At 37.6% G+C, this 20,898-nt stretch overlaps 1 long non-coding RNA gene across 6 annotated transcripts in view; it reads right to left on the bottom strand.

The window, feature by feature from the left end:
• The window catches only part of LOC147846654 (uncharacterized), a 124,718-nt gene that overhangs the window by 79,671 nt on the left and 24,149 nt on the right, over nt 1-20,898 (bottom strand). The window contains exon 2 of one of the 6 annotated variants that reach the window (XR_015476121.1): nt 19,986-20,249. The exons of 4 other annotated variants lie outside the window; for them this stretch is intronic. This is a non-coding gene — a long non-coding RNA (uncharacterized LOC147846654). Of the gene's footprint in view, nt 1-6,299; nt 6,474-19,985; nt 20,250-20,898 lie in introns of those variants that run through there. One more of the 6 variants, XR_015476118.1, reaches the window with a different exon arrangement.

The following is a 20,898-nucleotide window of genomic DNA, read 5'->3' as shown; positions in this document are numbered from 1 at the left end:
GTGGCAATATGTGCCCAGGGCTACATATTTGAGAACCGCAAAAAGTACCCTGGGCTTAGTATGGCTGCATTTTGTGTAAAAGTAATGCTACAGGGCAGTATGACAGCGCATACAATTTCTGTTTCGGTGAAGGATGGTTACAGAAACCATTTTGAACAAAACCTAAAAAAAAAAAAAAAAAAAAAATCATGGTAAAAACATGCATTTTTTGAAAACACAATAGGTTGGGTTTAAGGACGGGGGTGTGTGGGTCAGTTGATAGCAAGCAGATATATTAAGCACAACAAACCGACAAGCTTCTCTCTCATGGACGCATGCAAGAAGCATACTGAGATTGGCAGAAATCGACACAGCGGCCTCTGCTGGATTTACAAAAAATGGCAGGTATGAGAAAATGTGTTCAATAACGTATTTGAAAGTGTTAAAAATCTACACAGAGACCTTTAGTGGATTTGTGAAAACATGTGGAACCATTTTGTGGTTCTTAAATATGTAGCCCTGGGAACGTATCTCCAACAAGCCTGGGTTGCAACTGGAATGGCATCCGCTGCATAAAACATATGATGGAATAGTTGGCGGTTCATTCTGCTGTGGCAGCTTTTGATAAATAAGAGTCTATAAGCCAAAAGAAAATGAATGATGAATATACTGAGACCTTTAGTCCAGGTGAACCACATATACAAGTATGTGCATGTGTGTGTATGTAAGACACATGCAAACATAAATCCTGAGACATAAATCCTGTTTGATTCCATGATGTGTTATAAAGGTATCATGTACAGTAATCATAACAAGTTACTTAAACATGACATTTCCTCCGTGCTCTTCACTTAGTGCTTTTAGTGTATGCATGTACATTAGACGGGTCAAAGCCACTCAGTCTCCCACAGTCCTTACGCATGAGGTTGCATTCATGATTACGGCCCCATGTCGCTTGCTCAATTAGCCTGCCTGCGTACTTTCTTTCTATTTGCGAACAAGAGCGACCTTCAGGTAACCTCTGCCGAAATACTGTTTACTCTCGACAGCAGCTGCACAGTCTCGCCTGCAGATCTACAAGTCTCAGTGCATTGGATAAAGACTGCAGGTTTCCACTTGTGCAGATGCATAAAACATAAGTGCAGCATTCTGACAGTCTTATAGAACAACTTTTGGAGAAGCTAACGAAAGCCATTTTAGCACTCTCTGTCACATTTTGTTGAATTTTTGATGGTTTCTGAAATTCATTATCCCGTCTCATAAGGGACATGATTTTGGAGTGACTTTAATCGCACTTACCACTTTAGTGACATTTTCACCCTGGTTAGAAATACACAGCTCTGGAAAAAAATGAGGAGACACTTCTAAGATACCTTAATATTGTAAACTCTACCGAAGTTAAAACATCATCATCGTGATATCTAAAATATTACAAAAATATTGCAGATTTTTGTTATTTAAGGGGAAAAGATGCCCTAAAGGTTATTTAATGTTTAAATAAAAAAAATAAATAAATAAATAAAAATAATAGTAGACCTGTACACTGGCTTATTATCTTTTGGCAGAAGTCTGTCATTTCTGGTCCCAAAAAAAAAAAAAAAAAATTGCTGTTTGATTAAAATTAACTTTAAAATATAAATAAATAAATAAATAAATAAAAAATAAATAAATAAATAAATAAATAAATAAATAAATTCATTAATTAATAGTAATATTTTTTAAATAATTAATTAATAACTTTGTTGGTTGAATAAAAGTGAATTTAATAAAAAAAATAATAAATAAAAACTTGCTGGTTAAATTAAATTTACTGAAAAATAAATAACTAAATAGATAAATAAAATAAATAAATAAATAAACACTAATAAATAAATGAATAAATAAATATATAAATAAATAACACTAATAAATAAATAAATAACACTAATAAATAAATAAATACAATTTTCTGGTTGATTAAGAGTAAATCTAATAAAAAAAAACTTGCTGGTTGAATAAAATAAAATCAATCAATCAATCAATCAATCAATCAATCAATCAATCAATCAATCAATCAATCAATCAATCAATCAATCAATAAATAAACAAGCAAACTTGCAGGTTGTATAAAATTAACTTTAAAAATAAATATAAAAATAAATAAATAAAAATAAAAGTGAATTTAATAAAAAAAGAATAAAAACTTGCTGGTTGAATAAAATGTACTGAAAATAAATAAATAAATAAATAAATAAATAAATAAATAAATAAATAAATAAATAAATAAATAAATACATACATACATACATAAATTTGCTGGTTAATTAACAGTAAATTTTATTTTAAAAACTTGCTGGTTGAATAAAATTAACTAAGTCAGAATATGCCAGTATTTTTTTTTTATTTATTTATTGTTATACAACCAAAAACATTATAATTATAAAATTTTTCTACTTTATTGCATTCTTTCTTCTTTTCATTAAATCATCTAAAATAATACCTAATAAATTGAATTTATAAAAATGCAAGATTTAATTATTTCATTAGACAATAATATTGCCACACAATAAATTAATCTATCTATCTATCTATCTATCTATCTATCTATCTATCTATCTATCTATCTATCTATCTATCTATCTATCTATCTATCTATCTATCTATCTATCTATCTATCTATCTATCTATCTATCTATCTATTTATCTATCTAATTACAAAAAAAATAAAGGTTTGTTAATCCAAAGTGATGTTCCATGTAATACATAAATAATATATTTATGCCTGGACTCCATCCACTATTTTCACAAAATATAAATCACACAGATCAAACATTATTTGGCCAACCCCATGAACCCCTGAACCTACATTACAAGTCTTTTCTAGCCTTATGAAATCCATAAGTCAGAAATATATCAGTAAATAATGGCTGAACCTTTATTTTAACGTATTTATCTTTGTGCAAACTATTAGGAATCTCTAAAATGAGACATTTCAAGACATAAAAACCAGAGTGATGTTTCCATATAAAAGTTTGTGCTGGAAAAAAGCTGGCAATAGGAATAAAAACATGATTACAAGTTACTTTTTTATGGCTCTAGGAATATAAGCTTCCTTCTGTCATGCTTGAGCAGTTGGAAAAAATTAAGCATGTACTCTGCGCCGTCTATTGTCTTTAACAAGGAGTAGTGGGGCTTTATCGGGACTAACAGACGCTAACGAAGCCGTCATGTCGATGTGAAAGCGACAGGCCTTCCCTACAGTGCTAAATGACAGGCCTGTCGCAGCGCCTGCATCACAGCTGCCCTTTTTCTGTATAACCAGGTACATTCAGCACAGTGTTAAACAAGGACAGCCTGACACACAGTAATCTTTAACTGCAGAGCTATAGATTCTCCTGTGCTTGCCAACATGTTTCCAGCCTTGAAGGGAACCGGTGCTGTGTGACTTCAGCTGAGGAGATTATTAGAGAACAGGTCTCAGAGTTTATGCCACTCTGATATCTGCATGGAGATGTTTTATTTGGATCATTTTGAGAAGGTTGAAAACAACATGGTTGGAATAAATAATTGAACACTGAGCTGCAGTAGCTGTTTAGGTATTTGATACAACAAGCAACTTTTAATATAGCAGTAGCGCTTCACTTTTTCCACATTCGCTTATGTTACAGCCTTATTCCAAAATGGATTAAATTCTTTTATTTCCTCAAAAATCTACACACAATACCTCATAATGAAAGTGAAAAAAAAAAAAAAAAAAAAAAAAAAAAAAAATATATATATATATATATATATATATATATATATATATATATATTTTTTTTTTTTTTTATTATTCTTATTATTTTTTTTAATTCCACCACATCCAGCTCCACCACATCTCAAAGGTGCTCTATTGGATTGAGTTCTGGTGACTGTAGAGGCCATTTGAGTACAGTGAACTCATTGTCATGTTCAAGAAATCAGTCTGAGATGATTCACGCTTTATGACATGGCACGTTATCTTGTTAGAGGTAGCCATCAGAAGATGGGTACACAGTTATCATAAAGGGATGCACATGATCAGCAACAATACTCGGGTAGACTGTTGTGTTGACATAATGCCTAGTTGGTACTAATGGGCACAAAACAATATTCACCACACAATTATACCACCACCACCATCCTGAACTGTTAATACAAGGCAGCATGGATCCATGCTTCCACAATATTGATGCCAAATTCTAACCCAACCAATGCGAATATCACAGCACAAATCGAGACTTCAACACACCTGACAGGAAGTTTCTAATAATTCTAGTTATCTAGTAAGTAGCTGCTTCTAGAAGCTGGTTCAGGTTTGTTTAATTAGGGTTGGAGATGAACTCTCCAGAAAAGAGTTTGGACAACTTGTCTCAGACCTTCATTTTACAAAATATGTTAGAAAATGATACAATATATCATTTATAAAAACGTCTTGGGCCCTCAGATTTCTTAGGGGCCTAAGCGACAACTTACCTCGCTTATTGGTTAAATCCGTCCCTGGTTGTAAGCCAAAAATCTAAATTTAGGGTCAGAATTATTAGCCCTAATTTCTTCTTTCCCTAATTTCTGTTTAACGGAGAAAAAATTCTTTTTCAACACATTTCTAAACAGAATAGTTTTAATAACTCATCTCTAATAACGGATTTATTTTATCTTTGCCATGATGACAGTAAATAACATTTGACTAGATATTTTTCAAGACACTTCTATACAGCTTAAAATGATATTTACATGCTTAACTAGGTTATTTAGGTTAACTAGGCAGGTTATTGTATGACCATGGTTTGTTCTGTAGACTATCAAAAAAAAAAAAAAAAAAAAAAAAAAAAAAATATATATATATATATATATATATATATATATATATATATATATATATATATATATATATATATATATATATATATATATATACACACACACATACATACACACACACACACACACACACACACATATATATATATATATATATATATATATATATATATATATATATATATATATATATATATATATATATATATAAAACCAGAGATTTTTTTTTTCAAGAATTACTTGAGCTGGTGTTGCATTACATATTTTAGCAATTGTATGCATGTCTAGTTGCATTGCTTAGCCTAATTTAAATTACATTTTTGACATTTCCTGACAAAAGCACACTAACAGTCTACCATACACAACAATGCACAGCTTTTCTGTCGGAGTGACTGACAAGTGGGCCTTATTATCTAAATATTAAAAACACAGTGGGATGCAAAATTTTAATAACCAGGATTAAGAATTTGAGAAAACCCAGTGCTCCAGCATCCGGCACCTAGACTGCAGCACTGCACAAGAAGTTTGGACAGAGGAGAAATGGTCAAGCCCAACTGAGCCTGGTTTCTCTCAAGGTTTTTTTTTTTCCTTCACTTTCAACAATTATTGAAGTTTGTTTTTAATATTTTTTTTTGTTTGTTTGGTTTGGGACTTATGGAGCTGCACCATCAATGGATTTGCTCTTCAGTGTTTAGACTTTCAGCAGTGACAATTATATTACACTGAACTACATTAAAATTCAACTGTAAGCTGCACTGACAGTTTCAATTTACTAGAACTTCTATTTTAAGCTTCTTTTGACACAATCTACATTGTAAAAGTGCTTTAAAAATGAAGACGAATTTAATTGAATTGAACTGTATCAGAATTTGAGACCAAATCCTTTGCAATTTCAGCTGGTGTTGCGTTCTCCTAAAATGACGGTGTTAAAAGGCAAACAGAGATACGGCAGGTTATTGCATATTGTTCTGTGGCTCCCTGTAGATCTTCTCATCTCCATTTCTGATGTGTCCTACTGTGGAGAAGTGATGTAAGAGCTGAGAAATGCAGATGGCATGAACCAGAGTTGTAATTGAAGTTTGCCACGGTAAAGGTGACCAGGAAAAAAGCCAAAAATGATTTTGCGAGGGATTCATTTTCAACTCTTTGAAATCCTGGTAGTCTTGCCAGTCAGTAATCTTCAAGGCATTGTTAAAGCTTGTATACCTGTATCTCCTTGAGGTTGTTTTCAAGTTGAAGTGCAAGGATGCCAGTGAAAATCAATCCTGATTGAACCATGTCCGGATGGGAATATGATGAGAGGAATATACAGATATGCTTTTCTACATCGATTATAGCCTTGAAAGGCAATAATAATACCCATATGCTTAGCCTTGCAATCATTCATTTTCCTTGAGGTTAGTCTCTGATATGGATGCCCTTCTGGCTGCAACCCATCACTGGGAAACATCCATACACACTCACACACATACATGACAGAAAATTTAGCCTACCCAATTCACCTTTAATGTGGCTGTGGGAGAATCCAGAGCACCCGGAAGAAACCCACGCGGACACGGGGAGAACATGCAAACTCCACACAGAAACGCCAACTGACCCAGCCGAGGCTCAAACCAGTGTCCTTCTTGCTGTGATGCAAACGTGCTACCTACTGCACCACCGTGCAACCCTGATATGTCATTAAATGCTTTTAAAAGTTCAACTGATTGATTTCACAGTGCTATAGAGAGAGAGAGAGTTCCAGAGCCCTGGGGCCACCATACAGAAGGCACACACCTTTAGTCTTAAGACGAGTTCTGGGAATGGCTAAAAAGTCTTTGCCAGACGACCTCAGAAACCGGCTACATGAGTGACTGCGTAAAAGATTTTGAATATATAGGGGTGCATACACTTGACTATGCATAGTTCTATATGCAATTATTTTACTGTATAAAATAATTCATACATTTTATAAAATATTTTTTTTTGTGTATAGTTAATTTTTTTGGTCTCACTTTATATTGGATATCTTTATATACTGTGTGCATAAAGTTATTAAAAACTCCTGAAGTCATGGTACCTTAACTCTTCTGAATGTAGTTAAGTTGTGGTTAAGGTGTTCTGAATGCTTGAGTGTTGCTATGGTGTTGCTATGTAGTATTGCTATGTTGTTGCTAGGGTGTTCTTGTTTCAGTGCACCTACACTGTAAAACTCAAAAAGTTAATGTAACTCAAACCATTTGAGTAAACTGATTGCAACAAACCATTTAAGTTTAAAAACTAATCCTAATGAGTACTGTGAACTTAATCTTTGAGTAAATGAAGTGATTTGAACACAGTAAAACCCAATAAATGGAGAAATCAAACCAACTGAGTACTGTAATACCCAATAAATTAAGTCAACTCAAACCATTTGAGGAAAACGAGTGCAACAAACCATTTGAGTTAAAAAACTAATCTATAAGAGTATTGTGAACCTAATAAATTTGAGTTAAAGTAATGATGTATTTATTTAGCTCATTACCTTCAACACTGGGTTCAAAACTCGTGTCAAAGGAATAGAATTAACTTTCTTAAAGTTAATCTTTACTTAAAGTTGACTCTTGGGTTATATAATGTAGGCATTGCTAATGGATATTCTGAACACATACAGAACAGATTCACTTCAAAAAAAGAAAAACATCAATCTTTTAATCTAGTGTACTAACATTTCATCAGTTTCTACAATATACTGACTATGTGCATACAGTACCATTTTAAATGGTACTCTGATTTAAAAATACCTTCTTGCAATTACATTCGTAATTATTTTTGCTGTTGCATCTATAATTACACTGTTGACTCTACCCCACGTCTAAACCCACTCTTAAATCTTAACATATTGTTAAATATGCATGAACCTGATGACTCCATTGTTCCATACAAGTCATTATTTCTGACATTCAATTCAATTCAGATTTATTGCGCTTTTATGGCACTTTTCATAATAATTACAGTTTCAAAGCAGCTTTATAAAAGGGGCACATTATTTCATTACAATCAAATTCAGGAGAGTTAAGGTTATTACCATAACTTTATTAGTTATGTGTTCATGCACACATTATTAAAGACATCCAATATAAAGTGAGACCAAAACAATTAACTATACACTGTATTGAAAAAATAATGACAATGTCAAGACAACAAACATTGTACTTTTATGTTGCTTTTGCTTAATTTCTATAGTTAATGAGGTTTCTTTTTTTACGTTATACAAAGTTTAACTCGATTGATGTTAGTTGAGAAAATTTAACCTGATTAAGTTAAACCTTTAAATGTCACTTTAAGCTGTATAGAAGTGTCTTGAAAATGTCGAGCCAAATATTATTTACTGTCATCATGGCAAAGATAAAATAAATCAGTTGTTAGAGATGAGTAATTAAAACTATTATGTTTAGAAATGTGTTGAAAAAAATCTCTCCGTTAAACAGAAATTGGGGAAAAAATAAACAGGTTTGAACAAAGTGTCGTGAAAGGATTTGGGTCTTCAATACTAACATACCAGATACTTCCTCGAAACAAACCCATATCCTGAGTTATTCAGTTACTAGAACAGTACTCTGACTCATCTGCTGTGAAAAAGAGACCTGATGATGATGATAAGGATTGTGAGTCGACTGTCTCCCTCTCGCTGTGTTCACACAAAATGCAGAAGGCGATTCAATCGCGGGTGGTTTACATGTTAAGTCAATGCAAACGCACAAATAGATATCCTGCGGTGCAATATGCATAAATGGCATGGCGTGAATGATGCGAATTGCACGAATGGCGCAGTGCAAATGGCACAATACGCATGAATGGTGCGATGGAATTGAGCGTTTTGCGCTCTTAATGCGCAAATCGCTCGAGTTAAAAAATCTCAACTTAAGCAGACATTCACACCACGTTAACCAATCAGGAGCTTGCTCTTGTAGGGGCATGACACCTGATGTTGGTGTCCTGGGGGAAATCCTCCAGCCGACACTGACAACAGTTCATTAAACTGGGCTCAGCTCAGTCAGAATCACCGCTGAAAGCCTCCATCATCCAGGTTAAGTTTCTGGAGGAGTTTATGAGCTCACAGAGCTGGATGCACCTCTGAAAGGATCTAGTGGACTTAGACAGGGCCCTAAATGTATCAACGTTGTTTTTTAGCCTTCATAAAGCACATAAACACTGTTATTTTCATAACAAAATCCATGTTAGCCATTTAGCAACGTAGCTCGAGTCACCGGGCAGACAGAAGCCCTGCCCATCGCGCAAATCCACGTATGTTCTGAAGTGAATTTGACGCGTGGATGAAGCTGATATGATGCACGAATGAAGCGGATTTGATGCACGAATGAAGCTGGGTTTGGCGCGCAAATGAAGCGAGTAAACTCAAATGTTCACGAGGCTATTTACACGCGAATAGCACAATTTATTTGCACGTTTCGTGTCTGATGTGAACAGCATTACAGCACACTCTCTCATTGAGGGTGTCATTCAACCTAAGGTCATTTTTATTCCGCAATACGTTTCTTTAAAGACAATTAAGCAAGGGAAAAAGTAGCTTGTATTACATTTTTTTTAAGTAAATCCAATAATATTACCTATTTTAAAAAAATAATGAGTTATATTACTCGTTTCTTCAGAAAAGTAATATTATTACATAACGCACGCTACTTATAAAGCGTTACACCCAACACTGGTTATTTAGTGGAAGCACACAGTATGGTCAAAAAAACTGTATGTTGGCCACTTCAGCAGAGCAAGCGCTGCTTCCACATATAGCTTTGCTAATGCAAGCGTGCTTGTGCACACAGCCAGCGCTCTTGTTTGTCCATGTGGAGGGCAAGCGAATGTGTCCTGTTTGGTTGTTTGTCCTGCTCATCAATTCTGACAGGCCTCTGTGCCGACTGCCTCTGTTTGTGTGTGTCGGGAGGCTTAGCCCCAAGGAGAACGTGGCCCTTCACAGCCCAGCGGACTGGTAAAACTTGCCCCATTAGTGAGTTACCTGTTGGCAGAGCGGAGAGCAGGGGCTGCTGGGAGTTTTCCACAACACTGGCCTCATCCTCCAGCAGTCACACTTGATTCCAGTTAACGGCAAGCTGAATGAGGACGCGCAGATTACCTCGCTGACATTTTCAGGTGGGAGGAACGCGAAAAAAGAAGGATGTGGGAGAGAAAGCACAGAAGGGGGTCTCATGGGTGATCTAGTGGGGGCCACTTAGACCTGGAAATGTTGGTGCAACTGATGTGGATGTGCTGTTGGGTTTAGTTTTTTTGCATATCTCCCGTTATGTTTGCAATTACAAACAGTGCTGTGTAAAATACTCAAGGGACGAAAAGCTTTTTACGCTCAGCATGACAGCAAGCGGCTTGATGAGCACAGATGTTTATCATTATAGATATATAAATATGTCTTCGATTTCAAAAGGAGGATCTTAATGCACTTAGCTATGCGTTGAATGGTTAAAAGCCTGGAAAAAAAAATGTGTCAGGTTTGCATTTTAATTTAAGTTACTGGAATTAAATCAAGACATGCAAACTTCTTTGAATAGTTTTGCATAAAGAGATGCCAAGAGATGTATGTTAAGCCAATGAGTTAAATTAAATTGAAGTATGAATGGATGGATGTGTGACGGAGGCCAGCTAGTAAGTGTTGTGCAGGTAAACCTCACTCCTCTGACCTGTGAAAGTGCTCTAGTGACAGACGCTAGAGGGCGTGGTCTTTAGCCTCCTTGTTAGAGCAACCTACTCCCATGCGGAAGGTTGCTGGTTCGATACCAGCTCGGAGCGGGTTGGGTGGCGTAGAACCGGCGGGTTTACATTGGTGCCATGACCCGGATGAGAGTGAGGTTTAGGGGGGGGTAAGTGTAACGGAGGCCAGCTAGTAAGTGCTGTGCAATTAAACCTCACTCCTCTGACCTGTGAAAGTGCTCTAGCGACAGACGCTAGAGGCCAAGATCTTTAGCCTCCTTGTTAGAGCAACCTACTCCCATGCCGAAGGTCGCCAGTCCGATACCAGCTCGGAGCTGGTTGGGTGGCGTAGGACTTGCAAGGTTAAAGATGGATGGATGGCTGGATGGATGGATGAATCAATCAACAACATTTAACTACATTTACAAAGCAATTTTAGTAGTCAAGTAGCGCATTATCTTCCACTCAAGCTACAGTTACAGATCGTGGATCAATAAGTGATGCCAGCACCATTCACATAGCTGTAAGGCCAGTGTCTAGCCGCTGAAAGTAAATCCATGTGAGGGCAAGAATGAGTATTTCCTCTTCTTGTTTTACCGTTGTCGACAACAAACTTTTTTGGTGCATTACTGCCACCTCTCACTTTGGTCTGTGTCAACGCCAACCAATTAGGCTGACATGAGAAATTTGCTTGATGGAAAGATGACTGAGGGAGAGAAGGTATATATGTAGATTACTGTAGTAAAGGCTAAAGTATACTAAGGTAATTACTTATTAGTTACAGATTTAGTAACTAATTGTACTACATTATGTAGTGTAATTCATTAATGAAGAGGTGTGTGTGTGTGAGTGTGTGTGTGTATATAGATATAATTTAATTTAATAATTTAATTTAAGCTTTAATTTAAAAATTCAAATTGCAAAAATAGCTTAGATGTATCTTTTTTATTGCAATATATATTTTTATTGCAATAAAAAATAGCTTAGATGTATCTTTTTTATTGCAATATATATTTTTATTGCAATAAAAAATAGCTTAGATGTAGCTGAGCTACTTTTGCAATGTAGCCTTTAGCTTAGCTTGCTACATTTCCCAGAGAGTAGATTTCAGTGTAGTTAAGCTACAATGTAAGTAGAGTAGCTTATTAGCTTAGCTCACTACATTTTAAGTAGCTTTCCCAAAACTGGCCGTCAGTAACTACGTTTATTTATAGTGCCTTTTCTCCCATCAGTGTGACACAAATGAATATAGTTATCTTCATGTAAAACATTAGTCAATCAATAATAAATGAGTGAATGAACAAACAGTTTATCTAAAATCAATACATAAAACACATTTTAGGGTTAAAGTAACCTAGATATGGATTGATTTATTTATGTATTATGATCTGCCTATATAATTGATATATTTAAAAAAATGCAAATTTTCACACTACAATTATTCATTCATTCATTTTATTTCAGCATAGTCACTTTATTAATCTGTTGTCAGCACAGCGCAATGAACCCTCAACTTTTCCAGCATATGCTTTACGCAGCAGATGCCCTTCCAGCTGCAACCCATCACTGGGAAACACCTATACATTCTCATTCACACATATACACAACGGACAATTTAGCCTACCCAATTCACCTGTAGCGCATGTGTTTGGATCAGCCTGATCTCACGAGAAAACGTAAGTATTTTACGTTTTGCCAGTTTAGTGGCTAATTCGTACGAATTCATACGAGTTCAGTCGTACGAAATGGTACGATTTTAAAAAGGAGGCGAGGCACCTGACCCCACCCCTAACCCCAACCGTCATTGGGGGATAAGCAAATCGTACTAAATTGTACGAATTAGATCGTACAAATTCATACGAATTAGCCACTAAATGAAAAAGTTACGAATTGCCGTGATATTGTGTTGGTTTGGACTTCTGGGGGAAACCGGAGCTCCCGGAGGAAACCCCACGCCAACATGCAAACTCCACACAGAAATGCCAACTGACACAGCCGGGGCTCAAACCAGCGACCTTCTTGCTATGAGGTGATCCTGCTACCAACTGCACCTATATATTTGCCTATATATTTGATATAATTTTAAAAATGTGCAATTCCTCACACTATAACTTCAGTTGAGATAAAGAGACTGGATTAAAATTATTTTACTCCATTTTCAGCTGATTTTACAGCAGCGGAAATTCAAACACATTAAACCCGCTCGCACTCTTTAAACATCTTCAGTAGCATCTATAATTAATAAGTAATAAAAAGTTCCAAAAGTTCAGCCGGAGGGTTTGATTGGCGTGTAAGCTCAGATAAATGAACAAAAAGGAGGCTAGATTTAAGTCTTTTGAAATGAAAGAATGAGCGAGCGCCGGTGTTCAGCTTTAATAATACTTAGCCAAAGTATTTAATTCGACAAAAATACAATTGCTTTACATCCCCGGCTGCTTTTAAAAGCCCCGCACATTCTCCCCAGAGTCTGCCGGCGTTATTTTTTTGCACTTAATCCCCAAGCTCGTACGCAACCAAGCGGCTCGTTTCGCCCCGACCCAGACATTGAGTCATACTGATCTCCAGGTACAGACTGGTCACTGGACCACGTCCCCCTGATCTTTCCTGGCACCTGTCTCCTCTAATGCTGCTGTGCGGGAGGGGAGCGTTGTCTGCATTTGAAGCGTGACCCCAAAGTGAGTAAGAGCTGACATTTTATCCTCACTCGCTGCCTCTGAAGGCTCACCACCGGCCCGTAATGGGAACTAATTATGCACGTGACTCATGCACGGGCCAACGTTCCAGCTTTTTTCGCTAATCAGAGTGACAGTCTCTCGGCTGGTTATTTTAACCCGATTTGACTAATTCTTCAAAAGAATGAACTCAAAAAACAGCTAAAAGCAGGTTGCGCTGACGTTGCTAAACTGTTGCCTACCTGGGAAAGCTGTGTTAAATAACATCGTGTGCGTGTGAAGCATGTGAAACGGCTGGGCTGTCACAACAGACAGCATGATGGACACCAGAAAAGAGAAATCTCACGGGTTTGACGCAATAGCTGAGAAAAAAATAACAAGTACAGTGTGAAAGAGCCAAATTCTCCAGCACACCGTGTGGGCGTTCGTATTTTCATTGAAAGACACCATGTTATATGCCTCGCCGAAGAGTGAAACAGAGTGCAGTATACTGGCAGAAATGGCTTTTTGTGTTTTACTCAATTATTGGGTTGAATGTAATTGATTTCTTAATACATAATACCATTTTAAGATGATGCTAGTGTTTTTTTTTTTCAGTAAAATGAACTCAATTATATTGAGTAGAACCAATAATCTTAATATTAATTTTAACAGTTCCAAAATTGTTTGTTCACAGTGATGTCACAGGAGAACCAATGTCTGTTCCTTAAGGAACCTTCCAGAAAATGGGTCTTAGGATAGCTTTTTTGTTGTTAGTGTGAAGAACACTTTAACAGTGTAACTTTTATATCATTAAGAAGCTTTTGTGCAATAGAAAGGTTCTATGGTTGATACATTTTCTATATAGAATGTCCATAAGTGATTAATTGTGATTAAATGAGTGCTGTCTAACGATTAATAAATAAATGTTTGTATTCAAACAATATGTGTGCATTGTGCATACTAATATATATATATATATATATATATATATATATATATATATATATATATATATATATATATATATATATATATATATATATATATATGTGATTTGCTGATTAGAAATTTGCATTAACGAGCATTTGGACAGGTGTACCTAACAAAGTAGCCAGTGAGTGTATTTGTATACAATACACGCATACAAATTGCTGCTTGAATTAAAAGTAATTTTAAGTCAGAATTTTCTAGGTGTATAAATTATTTCAGACCTAAATATTTAACATTACATTTTTTTTTGTAAACAACTTTAGAAACTAAACCTAACCCTAATGTCATTGCTTGATCTCAATTGGACTAAGTACTGTAAACTGAACATCAGCAAAAATGTGAACACACAACATGCAATATGTGATTCGTAACTAAAAGACCTGCAACAACTAAAACCATTCAGCATTCAAATAAGCTACATGGTCATTGTTAAACCACAAATGTAATACCATCACGGCTATTCAGACTGAAAATAAAACAGAGAGATCAAGGGATTACAGTAATAACTCGGTTGGGAATAGAATATTGGATCTTTTTATTTAGGTTGACTGGACACAAAATGCTTGTTCCTGTCTGGGACACTCTGATAAAGGGTTTATTAGATGAAAAAGAAAAGAAAGCGTTCTCCCACATGCGCAATCATATTGGTTATTTGACATCTAATATAGCTGGAGGCACAAATGTATGGCTGTTGTATTGAAGGCCAGAATGAAGGTGAGCATGCCATCTTGTCAGGTGATCGCCAACAGGCGGATCATATGCTGTGCCATGATGCATGCCATGTCATGTGTCTACGAGATTGATGCATTTATTTGTTTCATGTTTTTTTTCTTCCCTCTCGCACTCTTTTCTCTACCGCTAAATGTTTCACCAGCTTTACCAGCATCCTGACAGTATGCAATGTATGCCTAAAGGCAATTAGTGAACAAATTTCCTCTGCTTGCTGTCTACTGTTTTCACCTCCTCCCTCAATCTCGTACAGACTGACAGACTTACTCACACAATCCCTCAGTCACCTAATCCTTGTCACTCACTCGATCCCTCACAGACTCATCGACTCACTCACTCATTCACTAACTCACCAACACTCTTTCACTTAACCCCTCACTGAATCACTCACTAAATCCCACACTTGCTCAATCCCTCACCAATTCACTCACTCATCAATCTCTCACTCACTAAATCCGTCACTCAATCCTTCACCAACTCACACTCACTCCCTCAAGCATGCAATTCCTCACTCACTCAATTCCTCACTGATCTGCACAATACAACACTCGCTGATTCTGCCCCTTTCTGAATTCCTCACTCACTTGCTCACAAACCTGCCAACACTCCTGTTTTTTCCCGGGAGTCTCCCGTATTTTAGACCCATCTCCTGTATTGTTCTGTCTCCCGGAAAACTTCCGGAATTCCACCCACCCTCCCCCCTCAGCCCTCAGCTTTTTGGTACAGTCCCCATGCGCACCAAACCCAACGTGCAACCATCTCCATAACCACTCCCTGCTCTTCAGTTCGCGCAGCACAACGCTCCCCCTTCACACACACATTCAATTCATCATTTACCCACTCACTCAATCCCTACATGACTTGATCAGTCCCTCACTCACGCAATCATCCTCACTCATTCAATTCCTCACTCACTCAATCCCTCAATGACTCAATCATTTTCTCACTTACTCATTCAATTCCTAATTCACCCAGTCACTCAATCCGAACAAGACTTAATCAGTCCCTCTCTCATGTAATCCCTCACTCGCTGATTCAATTTTTCACTCATGCGCTCACTTAATCCCTCAATGGCTTAATCAATTCCTCACTCACTCACTTGTAAAATTCCTCATTCACCCACTCACTCAATCCCAACATGACTTGATCACACAATCCCTCACTCACTCATTCAATTCCTCAATCACCCATTCACTCAATCCCTAAATGACTTGATCAGTCCCTCACTCATGTAATCCCTCACTCGCTAATTCAATTCCTCACTCACACACTCACTTAATCCTTCAATGGCTGTATCAATTCCTCATTCACTCACTCACCAACTCACTCAATCCCTCCATGACTCAACCATTCACCCACTCAATTAATCCCTCAATGACTTAATCTCTCACTCACCCACTTGTTCAATTCCTCACTCACCAACTCACCCAATCCCTCACTCGCTCATTCAATTCATCATTCACCCACTCAATCAATCCGTACATGACTTGATCAGTCCCTCACTCGCGCAATCCCTCACTCACTCATTCAATTCCTCATTCACCCATTCACTCAATCCCTAAATGACTTGATCAGTCCCTCACTCATGTAATCCCTCACTCGCTAATTCAATTCCTCACTCCCGCACTCACTTAATCCCTCAATGGCTTAATCCATTCCTCACTCACTCACTCGTTAAATTACTCACTCACCAACTCACTCAATACCTCCGTGAATCAATCATTTACCCACTCACTCAATCCCTCAATGACTTAATCAATCTCTCACTCACCCACTTGTTCAATTCCTCACTCACCAACTCACTTAATCCCTCCATGACTCAATCATTCCCTCCCTCACTCATTCATTCAATTCCTCATTCACCCACTCAATCAATCTGTACATGACTTGATCAGTTCCTCAATCACACAATTCCTCACTCACTCATTTAATTCCTCATTCACCCATTCACTCAATCCCTAAATGACTTTATCAGTCCCTCACTCATGTTATCTCTCACTCGCTCATTCAATGCCTCTCACCCACTCACTCAATCCCCCAAAGACTTAATCTCTCACTCACCCACTTGTTCCTCACCCACCAACTCACTTAATCCCTCCATGACTCAATAATTCCCTCACTCGCTCATTCAATTCATCACTCACACACTCACTTAATCCCTCAATGGCTTAATCAATTCCTCACTCACTCACTCACCAACTCACTCAATCCCTCCATGACTCAACCATTCACCCACTCAATTAATATCCAATGACTTAATCTCTCACTCACTTACTTGTTCAATTCCTCACTCACCAACTCACCCAATCCCTCACTCACTCATTCAATTCCTCATTCACCCACTCAATCAATCCGTACATGACTTGATCAGTCCCTCACTCGCGCAATCCCTCACTCACTTATTCAATTCCTCATTCACCCATTCACTCAATCCCTAAATGACTTGATCAGTCCCTCACTCATGTAATCCCTCACTCGCTAATTCAATTCCTCACTCCCGCACTCACTTAATCCCTCAATGGCTTAATCCATTCCTCACTCACTCACTCGTTAAATTACTCACTCACCAACTCACTCAATACCTCCGTGAATCAATCATTCACCCACTCACTCAATCCCTCAATGACTTAATCAATCTCTCACTCACCCACTTGTTCAATTCCTCACTCACCAACTCACTTAATCCCTCCATGACTCAATCATTTCCTCACTCACTCATTCATTCAATTCCTCATTCACCCACTCAATCAATCTGTACATGACTTGATCAGTTCCTCAATCACACAATTCCTCACTCACTCATTTAATTCCTCATTCACCCATTCACTCAATCCCTAAATGACTTTATCAGTCCCTCACTCATGTTATCTCTCACTCGCTCATTCAATGCCTCTCACCCACTCACTCAATCCCCCAAAGACTTAATCTCTCACTCACCCACTTGTTCCTCACCCACCAACTCACTTAATCCCTCCATGACTCAATAATTCCCTCACTCGCTCATTCAATTCATCACTCACACACTCACTTAATCCCTCAATGGCTTAATCAATTCCTCACTCACTCACTCACTCACTCACCAACTCACTCAATCCCTCCATGACTCAACCATTCACCCACTCAATTAATCCCTCAATGACTTAATCTCTCACTCACTCACTTGTTCAATTCCTCACTCACCAACTCACCCAATCCCTCACTCGCTCATTCAATTCCTCATTCACCCACTCAATCAATCCGTACATGACTTGATCAGTCCCTCACTCACGCAGTCCCTCACTCACTCATTCAATTCCTCATTCACCCATTCACTCAATACGTAAATGACTTGATCAGCCCCTCACTCATGTAATCCCTCACTCGCTCATTCAATTCCTCTCACCCACGCACTCAGTCCCCCAATGACTTAATCAATCTCTTACTCACCCACTTGTTCCTCACCCACCAACTCACTCAATCCCTCCATGACTCAATCATTCCCTCACTTGCTCATTCAATTCTATATTCATCCTTGATCAGTCCCTCACTCACACATTCAATTCCTCATTTACCCATTCACTCAAATGACTTGATCAGTCCCTCACTAATGAAATCCCTCACTCGCTCATTTAACTCCATATTCATCCACTCAATCAATCCCTAAATGACTTGATCAGTCCCTCACTCATGTAATCCCTTCCTCGCTCATTCAACTCCATATTCATCCACTCAATCAATCCACATGACTTGATCAGTCCCTCAATCACACAATCCCTCACTCACTCATTCAATTCCTCATTCACCCATTCACTCAAATGACTTGATCAGTCCCTCACTCATGTAATCCCTCACTCGCTCATTCAATTTCTCTCACCCACTTGTTCCTCACCCACCAACTCACTCAATCCCTCCATGACTTAATAATTCCCTCACTCACTCATTCAATTCCTCATCCACCCACTCAATCAATCCATACATGACTTGATCAGTCCTTCACTCACACAATCCCTCACTCACTCATTTAATTCCTCATTCACCCACTCATTCAATCCCAACATGACTTAATCCCTCACAAGAGCAATTTCTCACTCACCCAGTCATGCTTCTATGACAAAGACTGTTCCACTTACAATATATATCATCACGTATATCCTTTATCAATCACAAACTGCATTTCCATTTCTCTCAATAGTTTTTCTCAAGACAAAAAAAAAAATAACCATCACAAAGTTTAATTAATAAAAGATGATTTTTCTCATATCTAATCAGCACACTTCAACTCAAACTATATATGCTTAATATATCCTGACTCAATCATGCACTTACTGATTCACTCACTGACTCATCGATTCCCTCATTGACTCACTGTAAGGCATCACAAGTGCTCTTGAAATAAAGGCTTTTCCAAAAGGAAGGCATCCTAATTGTGTCGCTTTCTAAGATATATTTTAGGCAGCATTATATCTTTCACAATACATGCAATACCCAAATGCACTGCAGCGAGCCAATAAAGCATAAAAAAAGATAAAAGGTACTGACTCACAGATTCACTCACTCGTCAGTGATTCAATGAGTCACAGGCTCTCAACAAACACTCTGTGCTAAGGTATATTTACCAGTTCCGACCAGTATTATCATGCTATTTTAATTTATTGATTAATAGACAGGGTCAACGTCAGATAGGAGCTGACATGAAATTGCATTTGGTCTATTGAGCATCATCAAGGTAATAAACTTCATATCAGCACATATACACACAAGCTCAGAGTGGCAAATGTTTGCCAGCTTAGCCTATGTGTCGCTGAGCCTACAGATCTGCTGTGCTGCTTAGCCTACAGCCTACATACTTAATTAGCCTTTGAATCTGACAGCCAGAAAATGTAAACATCACCTCTAGTGGACAGGACTTTAACAGATGTACAGTATGTTGACTGTACTCTTGGATTTACAACATGCAAACTTTTCATGTTCATTGCATTTTCCAGAGATGGGTTGCGGCTGGAAGGGCATCCGCTGCGTAAAAACTTGCTGGATAAGTTGGCGGTTCATTCCGCTGTGGCGACCCCGGATTAATAAAGGGACTAAGTCGACAAGAAAATGAATGAATGTTCATTGCATAGGTTTGGAACAAATGATCTCTACTTGAATATATGATACCTTTTCTCTGGCCAGTTGACATTTAAGTTTAGAGTTTGCATGTTCTCCACGTGTTGGCATGGGTTTCCTCTGGGTGCTCCGGTTTCCTCACAGTCCAAAGACATATGCTATGGGTGAATTGAATAAACTAAATTGGCTGTAGTGTGTGTAGATGAGTGTGTATGGGTGTTTGTGAGTACTGGGTTGCAGCTGGAAAGGAATCCGCTGTGTAAAACATATGCCGGAATAGTTGGTGGTTCATTCCGCTGTGGAGACCTCTGAAATCTAAGCCAAAGGAAAATAAATGAATGGATGAATTTTCGGAAATGTTAAATTCATAATTAGGATCACTGACTTGTACCAATGTTTATTTAAACAGCGAAGACATCTGATGTTTTTTACTTTAACACTGTAAAATTCATCACTTATCTGACTTTATTTGGTCGGACGAGGTTTTTAAATATTAACATCTATAGTTAAAACTGCATTCCCGCTGCACACTCCACCGTTCAAAAATTTAGGGCTGGAATTTCAGACTTGATTTTAGGGTTTTAAGACTTTCATCCTCAGCAAGGTAGCATTTTGAAACCAGAGCATGAAACCCACATGAACATTGGGAGAACATGTAAACTCCACACATAAATGCAAACTGACCCAGCTGAGGCTCGAACTAGTGACCTTCTTGCTGTGAGGCGAGCGTGCTACCCACTGTGCCACTAAAATGCAATATTTAAACCTCATAATTAAATAGAAAATGACGCGAATAACTGGAAAATGGTCCACTTATTGATAAAAAAAAGGACCACCCCTTTCACCGGGCTGTCTACGGGCCTGTTTACGGTGTGGACCACCTAATAACAACACCCCCAACCAAACACAACCCACTTTATCACAACCCCTTCCTCATTTACTGCAAGGCACTGAAGAGCTTCAC

The sequence above is a fragment of the Danio rerio genome, chromosome 1, assembly GCF_052040795.2.
Source record: "Danio rerio strain M-AB ecotype USA chromosome 1, GRCz13ab, whole genome shotgun sequence".
NCBI classification, from domain to species: Eukaryota; Metazoa; Chordata; class Actinopteri; order Cypriniformes; family Danionidae; genus Danio; species Danio rerio.
The sequence above is the reverse complement of the archived record's forward strand: the minus strand, read 5'-3'. Positions and strand labels throughout refer to the sequence as shown.